This window comes from Sinocyclocheilus grahami, unplaced genomic scaffold, assembly GCF_001515645.1.
Source record: "Sinocyclocheilus grahami isolate Dianchi unplaced genomic scaffold, SAMN03320097.WGS_v1.1 scaffold46.1, whole genome shotgun sequence".
Lineage (NCBI taxonomy): Eukaryota > Metazoa > Chordata > Actinopteri > Cypriniformes > Cyprinidae > Sinocyclocheilus > Sinocyclocheilus grahami.
In genome coordinates this window covers 1988229-1998765 of record NW_015505225.1, presented here as the reverse complement: position 1 = coordinate 1998765, position 10537 = coordinate 1988229, and the positions used below count along the sequence as shown (strand labels likewise).

The following is a 10537-nucleotide window of genomic DNA, read 5'->3' as shown; positions in this document are numbered from 1 at the left end:
TTTCACAATGTTTTTATGCTGGATTTACTATCAAATGTATCAGTGTTATGCAGTTTTTTTCAGCTAAACTAAATTATGCTAGTGTCGGCTGTCATACTTTGACTGTCACACAAATATTGCTTCTCACAGAAAGGTATCATGAAAGGAAATGAAACCACAATCATCAATAAAAGAGTGAAAATATGACTTATGACTCAGTATGAGAGTGCATAGAACGCAAGCACCGATATGCAAAAAGCAAACCGGATGCCACGTGAAAACAACAGTTCAGGAGGTGACAGTTCAGCCATGACACGTGGAAGACGAAAGGTATTTAATATGCAATTTTATATGCAAAAAATGCAAAATGAGAAGATATTTTCCATGAAAAGTTAAAACTGAAACCTACAATATTACAACGATTAACTTCCTTTATTGCCAAATGGTGTATTGGTGGATTTTGACTGTGTGAAAGTGTGCTACCATTAGCCTGTGAGGCTAGGTCTTGTGGACTGGGCCGAAGTTTGTGTTTTGGTTTTAGAAACCTGATGTTATTATCATATTGAGGACAGTGGTGAAAAAGAGGATCAATGTTACTATTTGGTTAGTTTCTTTGAAGGTTTCTGTTCAAGTTCTTTTGCCTAATCAAATATGTTTTAGATGGAATGGAGGACCAAATGCACGTCAGATACACACGGAAACAGTAGGGGCTTCTGGATTGTTTAGCATGAATTTTGGATTGCTAAGGTCATGCTTAGGAAATGTTTAGTAATTGGAATAATTATTCAGTCTAATAATATTTTGCTGTGTAAGTTCTCCACTGGTTTGCTTTTTTAATCTTTATTTTTTTTTCTTTTCAGGTCCCGGTCCAATGTGTAGACACTGTACGTTTGTTTTGGTTTATTAAAATATAGAATAAAATATCTGCTTAAACACCTACAAGCTATAATGTGTTGAAACTCTTTGCAGATTTCAGTTCAGTGTCAGGATGACCAGGTCGGGTTGGATTCTGAAGTGGTTTATGATGACAAATCCTTTCCCTTACGGAGGTGCACTCCATTTGTGGCTGGGTCATATCATGGGTAAACCTTTATCTAATACATGTTGTATTATACAGATATTCCGTTTGTGTGGCTTTTGATTTTGAGTTTGTATGCGTTCAAGCAAAATTAGTTATTTTAAAATTATAGGGGAAGAGTTCCTGAGCAGAATCAGGATACTGGTAGGCACATCTAATTTCACGCTTGTTTGTTTGAAGGGTCCGCTCACCCAAAAAGGAATATTCAGTCATTATTTACTCAACAGTGTTGTTCTAATGCTGTGTCTTTAAGAGGCATACTGTAGGGTTTCACAAGAAAAAAAATATTATTTACTATTTAAGCACACTATTGACCTCGGCATTTCGATTACTCTGTGCTCGTTTCTGAGATTCATTCACACACACAAGAATTCGCTTTGTACACCATAACACAATTTTCACTTCAGGAGGATATTTACCACAGGGAAGAGATTTTTCTAGATCATTTCTTGCCGTCTGTGAAAAGTCAAACTTCTTTCGATGATGCCAAGTTCCACTGACTGCTGGTTGAAGCACACCGGACAAGCACACTCTCGTGCATCATTTTGAGAAATCAAGCTCAACAGAAATCAAGATTAGTCAAAATGTGACTCTCGTCTCTTCTCTGAGGTAAATATCCTCTTGAAGTGAATGTTGTTGTGTTGTAATGACAATAAGGCAAGTTTTTGTATGTCAGCCATAGATATGTATAGCTAGATTCCCTATTAGTGGCTGTTTCTATGGGCCACTATACGTAAGCCATCTGCCATATTGGAATAGTCAAATCTGTTCCGTAAACACTTGAGAGGAAGTTGACTGTATGCCTGCAACCCTATTCGCATGTATGAACTCAACAGAAATCAAGATTAGTCAAAATGTGACTCTCGTCTCTTCTCTGAGGTAAATATCCTCTTGAAGTGAATGTTGTTGTGTTGTAATGACAATAAGGCAAGTTTTTGTATGTCAGCCATAGATATGTATAGCTAGATTCCCTATTAGTGGCTGTTTCTATGGGCCACTATACGTAAGCCATCTGCCATATTGGAATAGTCAAATCTGAAACACTCGAGAGGAAGTTGACTGTATGCCTGCAACCCTATTCGCATGTATGAATATCTATATCTGCAATAGACTTCAGCAGATGCTTTTTCTAAACTAATACAATACAAGAAGACGAAGTCGTTAGCTAACAAGGCCTTTTAAAGGTACTTTAGTTTAACCTGTAATATTGAATTAAAGGTAGGGTAGGCGAAAAATGTTTTTGAACCAAATCACCTACCCTGCCTTTAATGCATATTTAAAACACAAACCAGCACATTCTTATCTGTGAAAGTTTATCCAGTTTGTTCAAAAATTTTAATTTAGGTGTTTTGTTTTTTTTACAACCAGATGCTGCACAATGTTGTTGCACCTTGAAACTCATTGATTTTAAATTTTCTTTGTAATTTTCTTTTTTTTTTGTGAGTGATGACATATAGACCGTTCCAAGATGTCAGACGCTCAACAGGTCTGGAGCGGTCGAATATGACATCTACCTATACATATCCATGATCTCAGCACTTGCTCACACACAATCTCTAGAACTAGCACAGAGTAACGGCCAAGCTCAACAGATGGACTAAATAATAAATTACCTTTTGGTTTTCCTCACCAAATCCTTCAGTATTCTTTTAGAACACACAAAGCACGTCTCATTGTATCATTCTGAGATTATCCTTTTATAAGTTTGACACTGGTCACACTATACACTGGCATTATATCTTCCATATAAGAGATTTTCAGAATTTCTACTTTTGGGGTCTGAAATAGCAAGTTCATTCATACCAATTGAAATTCTGCAATGCATTAGTATTTCTAGAAATTTGTATTAGCACTTAATACGTACTATAAAACTATTAATTAAATCCATACTAATGCATTAACTACTGTTAACAAATTGTAAAGTGTTACCATCATAATGGCTTCTTAAATGCATCCAAATCTTTTACTGTATAATATTGTGTGTAATGTATGTGTTTCTATGGTAAACATAGTTTCTATCCGTTCCATGTTTTCTAAGCTGCTGGTCAAGTGCAGGAGTCATTTGCTGTGGATGGACAAATAAGTGCAAATGCAGGCTTCTCTACAACCGCAGATGCTTTGGGGACTGACAGCCTAACATTCACAGATGGTTAGAAATGCATAAAAACTCTGAATTATCAAAATGCAACATGAAATACTTCTATCTTGATGTTGTTTGTATCAAGACTCGATAACAAATAGGCTGCTTTCTTGATCTAGGGGTGTCTCCAGGATTCATAGCACCTGATGGCATGGGAGGCAACAACAATGAACTGATGAACAGAGATGAACGTGATGAAGAGAAGCGTGTGCACCCAAAGGGAAAGAAGAAAAAAGTAAGAAGAGAGGGGAGAACAGCTTCACCATTAAAGAGGAAAAGCATCCAGTCAGCATCTGATTATTATAAAATGTGATTTGTTTAATAAGATAAATAACACTTATTTTCTGTTTATGTAGCATATACTCTATTTCTGTAAGCTTAAAGGGACAGTTCACCCAAAAGTGAAAATTCTGTCATTAATTACTCACCCTCAAACCATTCCAAATTCATTCATCTTCGGAACACAAATGAATATATTTTTTATGAAATCCGAGATCTCTCTGAAACTCGATTTACAGCAAAGAAAACTACAACGATCAAGGCACAGAAAAGTAGTAAGGACATCATTAAAATAGTCCATGTGACATCAGTGGTTTAACCGTAATTTTACGAAGCTACTATTCGAAGCTACTATACTTTCTGCATAGACTTTATTCACCAATTCTTCTCCTCCGCGTCACCCTAGGCGCCATTATCTAGAGTACCATGACGTACGTATCTTTCTGTGCCTGGGAACATTTCAGTTACATTGTTGTCTATGCTGGGTCAGAGAGCTTTCGGAATTCATCAAAGATATCTTAATTTGTGTTCCGAAAATTAATGAAGGTCTTACTGGGTTTGGAACGGCATGAGGGTGAGTAATTAATGACAGAATTTTCACTTTTGGGTGAACTATCCCTATAAGTAATCCTTGAAATCTTTATAAACTTCTATAACTCTAACTTTCTGTACTGTACTCTTTAAATAAATAATACTTACAAAATGACAATACAAGTTGTCCTTCATTATTGTAAATTCAAAAGATTTATCGTCAATACCAGTGCTAGCCTTTGCAAATAAACATTCCGCTATTAGTACAAGCTTGTTATCTTTACAGAAAATGTACTCTGTTGAAAAGTCAGTCATCTGATTGTACTGTGCATAATAAATTCGCATTTATGAATTACACAGCAGGGAGCATGGCGCAATAAAAATAATGACATAGCTGGTCTCATGGTGCCATCGTGTGCTATTACAAACTTTATAAGTCCCACTTGTGATTCTGAGCTCGGCAAATTCAAGCAGTCGACTTCACATTGCTTTCATATGCAACTTTTAACTACCACATTCCTATTTACAATGATACTTACTTTGTCTGGAGCTGACGTTCACGCATGAAGCATTGGTATTGATCCCTAAACATATAGGGGACTTTACCAATTTTTTTTCAGGATATTTCCTTCGAAAATTAAATTTAACCACAGTGTCCTCAGCGGCTCAGATGGAGGGAGTCTATAAAGACTCCAGTGTTCATTGGTACATCCCAAAACACAACACTTGTAATGCCTCTTTGACGCTGACATTGTATATCCAGCAGCTACAGCAAGAAAACAGTAATGGCAGACTGCTGCTTCTCACTCAGGGCTGTATTTATGCTATTAGGGCAGAGACCATCACAAATGGGTGGGACTTTTTTTTCCCTACGATGACGTGTATGTAGGAAGAAATCTGGAATCGCTTGTTCTGAGAGACTGTTTATGATGTAGAAGGATTGTAAAAAAAAAAATGCATGGGCAGATTTTTACCATTATATGGTTGTTTTCACACACTGCAGACACACAACTGTAGACAAACACCTTATAAAAGTGATTTTTGCATAATAGGTCCCCTTTAAATCAAACCGGAGAAGTTTCTGTGCCTCCAATGAAAGTCCAGGTAACCAAAACATAAAAATATCCAAAAAGGTTATAAAGGTGTCATAAAATGAAACCATATGAATCAGGTGGCTCAAGTCTAGTGAAGATATATATAATTTAATTTAATTCAGGCTTTTATTCCTACATAAATACTACATAGAGTGGTAAATATGGAAGCTCATGTGCACATCACATGCTAAAACAAACCTCATTGGTTTTTCGTGCATCTCACACACAAACTTCTCTTCACAAGACATGAAAGTGAGTAAATGATGACAGACTGACATTTTTGGGTGAACTATCACTTAACCCCTTCAGACCTGAATTTTTTTCACTGAACAAAAATGGTTTTTATCCACTTGATCTTTGCTCCATTATAGAAATAAATCTAAAAAACAAGATTTGTGCCAATTAATTTTTTTATTAGATTTTTTTCATGTCCACTATAATGGACACCAGGACTGAAGAAAAATAAAAATCCTCATATTTTAACCATACATAAGTAGAGCTTGTGCACTATAGTTGTTCTAGTGTTTAAGAAAAGAACACATACTATGAACAATGCAGTAAGAATGTGGAAAAAAGGTAAGATATGAAGTCTCAAAAAAACCTGTTTGATCCTTTATGTTGGTTGAAGTGGATGAATCTGAGTATATGTATAAACGTCTTTGTGTGTATGTGAATGGGTTTGTGTACTTGCTGATTGTTTTGATGAATATATGATTGTGTGCATTATAGCATCAAGGCATTAGTGTCTGTGGAGGGGGTGTGAGTGTGTGTGTTGCTGTGTATTCACTGATCTCACATCCACTATGGCTGTTTCTCACTAAAACCAATGAAAAGTTGATTGACAGGCTATGGTCACTTTGAAGACAAATGAAATCATATTAATATTAATTTAATTAATTACCATCAATGTTCATAAAACATTAACATTAGAATTTGTAGCTCTGTATTTAGCTTTGAAATGCTTCCATACATTTCTCAACCTGTTATACAACTAATTCATGAGGACCTTTCAAGACCTGATGTCCACTGTGATGGACATTCATTTTTTTTTAAATCCTGTGTTCTGCAACTTTGAAAGATCTTCAAAATAACTTTGGATATTATCGTTTGATAGTCTTAATTTTATAATAAGTGCAATTTGATGAGGCTACCATAAACATAAATCTGCATATAAAAGGTCAAATGAGGACTTCCTCCTCTTCTTGTCTAGTTGGTTAGTCACGTCTCTCTTTTGTGATGCCTGTAGCTCAATCAGATTAAGTTAGGAGTCATATCTTCATTGTGTTAGGTTGATCAGGGACCAATCAGTGACCAGGCATTGCTCATATTATGAAAACATAACATTTTATTGGTTTAAACAAAAAATCATGTGATGTCCATTTCAATGGACGCAGGGTCCGATTAAAGAACTGATGCAGTACCATACAAAGTGACAGCAAAACAATGAGTCTGCAAACTATAAATACACACATGAAATCAAGCGGAGGCGATGAGCAGTGAATGAATAGTGAATGAAGTTGGGGAAGAAAGCGTTCTGTTTTCATTCAGTTTCATCACTATTGCTTCCTCTCTCCTCTGGAGTCAGCTTTTTTTAACCTCTCAGCTAACTCTTATAATGACCTCTAGTGGTCAGGAGAGAAAACAAATAAGTCTACTACATAGATCAAGCATTACAAGTTTCTGCAAACACATTTGCAGTCCTACAATGTTTTGCTTAAGATCACATGCATTGGCCTCTAAACAGTTTTTCCAAACATCCGAACAAGAGTTCAGTTTTGGTTCATAATGATGTAGACCTCTGCTGTGAGTACATAGCTAAAGATATGAAGAATTTTTTTGTGTACCACAAAAATTTGAATTCAAATGTATTTATTCTAAGTAAATTCAAAATGTATTCAAATTAATCAAATTTGGTGCATTCGAAATGCGCATGGATTTCGAATCGTTTTCTAAAAAGTTTTTTGTGCTAATTTGGCTGATATGTGGAAATGCTGTGCACAAGATGTCTTAAGTTTGAGAAACCTGATTTCATCACCCGGTTGACTAGGTGAAATTGATGTGGAGCTGTGTGGCGTGGAAATCAAAGTGAAACTAACTAAAAAAACAAAGAGAGCAAAACTCACTCCAGGCTACACTAATTAAAGTTTTTTTTAAACATTATTTAATAATTATGGATCTGTATTTTCAGAAATTATATAAGAATATCTGTAATAGAGAAGAAAAATCTGCAATAAATGAGCAAAGATCTGCACGGAGTGTGTTACAGATCATAACAGGTCAGCTGTAACGCCTTAATTCCATTAGTCATAACCAAAACCATAAATGCAAAACTGGTTTTCTCAGAAGAACAAAAACAGGAACTGTAAGAGTCCCAGCCCTTTTATTTGCATGAAAACCATTTGCTGTTTGCAGAAATGACAGACAACCGGCTGAAAGAGTACTGGGAATATTTCAAGCAGCACTGTTTATTGTATGGATATAAAGAGTTAAAGATTACAGCTGGCTGACAGAGGAAATATTTTTTCCTGTGTCAGAAAGGATGTATCATCATGTATTCCACATAACAGCAGGAACCGAGAAGACCAGCACAGAACAAACATCTATCCTGAATGGAGATAATTTAAGTGAACTTTATAAAAGCGAGTGTGCTTTTTATAAGTTCACAAGAGAACAACAAATTCTGTTATGTACAGGTAAACTAAACTTTTAAACAGGAATGGAAGACTGTCCAAATCCAGCTACAATAGGAGAACTTCCAGATAAACGGCATGACACAGAAGGTAGGAGAAAACTCAACAGCAAATACTTCTTTTTTACTTTTGTTTCAATGAATTTTGTTTTATTGGAATATGAGATGACGACATGGATTTCCTTCATGTTATAAAACAAAAAGTAAAATTTGGACGCCTCAATACGTATGACGTATTGAGACAAGATGGCGGTTGCTAGTGGCGAAGACGTAAAGGTAACATTTGAATACAACCGTGAAGTCCTAAAAGTTTTTTCACCATAGTACCATCATGCATTGCAAACAGTTCTCATGTGTTGAAAGGAATATTTCAACTAAAAATGTAAATTTGCTGATAATTTACTCAGGTAATTCCTCAGGTCATTTAATTTGTAGAGCAGTTTTTTTTCTTCATCAGAACAGATTTTAAGAAATTAACCATTACATCACTTGCTCACCAGTGGATCCTCTGCAGTGAATGGGTGCCGTCAGAATGAGCAATGTTATGAATAGAAGACATAGTTTAGCCGGAAGCAGTTTGAAGATAAAAATTTCTTGATCGATATGTTTCTTACAAACACACAGCTTTTCACTTCATAAGACATTAACTGATGGCCTGGAGTCGTGTGGATTATCGTGATGTTTTTATCAGCTGTTGGTCTAACGGTACCCATTCACTCCAGAGGATCCATTGGTGAGCACATTATGTAATGCAAACAAACTCATCTACATCTTGGATGGCCTGAGAGTGAAAACATTTTCAGCAAATTTTCATTTTTGGATGAACTGCTCCTTTACAGGCTAGAAAGTCTATGCTAATTGCTAATCATTTGTTTTCAAAAAAAAATTATTTATTTATTTTTTGAGTAAACTTATTTTTTACTATTTGCAACAGATGTGGAAATGGCTTTATTGCTGGAGTCATTCATGCAGACCATCGGAATAATGGTACAATGTTCATTTATTTATTTGTTATTTTTCAAATGACTTGAGAAACACCATCTAATGAGCTCTTAGAAGTGTCATTTCAAGTGTATGTCTATTCACTATTTATCGTAATGAACACTTTAAAACCACATTATCTGTTCTAAATCAGCTCGGGCATCTCGTCAAATGCTGTCAGTGAATGTTGCAGTGACTGTGTCTGCTATATCGGCACCAATGAACACTCGCAACCAACCAGGAGGTCGTCACATGGACCCACCTTTTACTGATGGTGAGACATTAGACATATTAGTATTTCAGCAAAGTGATATAAGATTTAGGACTACCAAATGCAAACCTACTGCAGTATGGCACAATATCTAATGATGAAACAAATGCACTGATCGGTTCTCCTGGTTTCTGCAGGTTACGTTTTACAACCCGTTTATGGATGGGGAGGAAACAGGTCTCAGCTTTGGGACAGAGATGAACAACACGAGGAGGCGGAGAGAAATATGCGTCTGAAGGAGAAGAAGAAAAAAGCTGGAAGAAGAAGGAAAAGATCCCGCCATGCTGGTCATTAGAGGGGCTAAAGATCTGACCAGCATGTTTCAGATCAAATATTAAAAAAATATTCAAAAGAATTTCACTGTTTTGTTCTTTTTGGTTTACTTATTTTAAGATGTGGTCACATTTACCATTTGGCGAATTTTTGCAGGTAAAGTGCAGTCATTTCAATCTACACAAAAGTTTTACCCAAGCAGATTTTACACTGGGTTCAAGCTGGTCAAGCAAATTCACTGCTTGGTTTGAAAGTGACTTCTGAGTTGTGATTCAAACATCACTACACTAATGAAAACGGACACTGTACTTTTATTTGCCTGCAAAATTTCACTAATGTGACTGCACCTTTGTGTGTTCACTAACAAAATAAGATGCCTTTTCATGGTACTGAACTAATCCTCAGCTGCAGTGTATGCGGATCGAGACTTTAAAGCGAAGTAAAGTGCAAGCCATGTGCTCACAGAACACAGTGTCATCTGGTGGCCATCTGGGCACACCCACTGAAGACTGTGACAGAACCCCTCCCCTAAGGAGCGGATTCCAGACGCTCCACCAAAAGAAATCCCGGACGGAGGCGAACGGAGGTGGACCAGGGGGAGGGATGGTGGGCCAGGCCCGTGTAGTGGAAGAGGCCCTGGAGATGGAGGTAAACCAGGGTGCCAGGGTGGGACCGGCAGGGCAGGAGGCCAGGGCTGGGCCGGCAGCTTGGCAGGCAGCAAGAGGGAAACCTGCCTCAAGGAGGGATCATCAGTGGGCTCCGCCGCTTCGGGAAGGCCGGAAGTGAGCCCCGCCGCCTCGGAGGGAACCTCAGCGGGCCCCGACGCCTCGGGAGCCTTGCGAGCGGACCATGCCGCTCACACCGACATCAGCGGGGATTCCTGCACGCTGCGTATCAGCCCGGGAGGCTCCTGGAACGGGCGTGAGGTACTGGGTGCGGCAGACGAGGCCTCTGACGCCCCGTGGATTGCCGCCTCGGGGGAATGTGCCAAGAACTCCACAAACCCCTCAAAGGACACATGAGCGGATCCTAACATGCTCCAGTGACTAATGGGCCTATCATCAAGGGCATAATTGAATAAGTCCTTTAGCGCGGGGTCATTGTAGCCCAGCCCCTCTGCAGCATTTCTAAATTCCCTGGCGAACTCCCTCAGACCAGTCCCCCGTTGACGGAGGGAGCTCAAGGTATCCAGCTGGAGCATGCGCTGGTCGAGGGGGCTGGA

General features: G+C 37.9%; 1 long non-coding RNA gene across 1 annotated transcript; it reads left to right on the top strand.

The window, feature by feature from the left end:
* Positions 1–8722: 8722 nt before the first annotated feature.
* On the top strand, positions 8723–9348 carry LOC107582663 (uncharacterized). Its single transcript, XR_001608967.1, has 3 exons — positions 8723–8777; positions 8926–9045; positions 9180–9348. It is a non-coding gene; the product is annotated as an uncharacterized lncRNA (long non-coding RNA).
* Positions 9349–10537: the final 1189 nt, after the last annotated feature.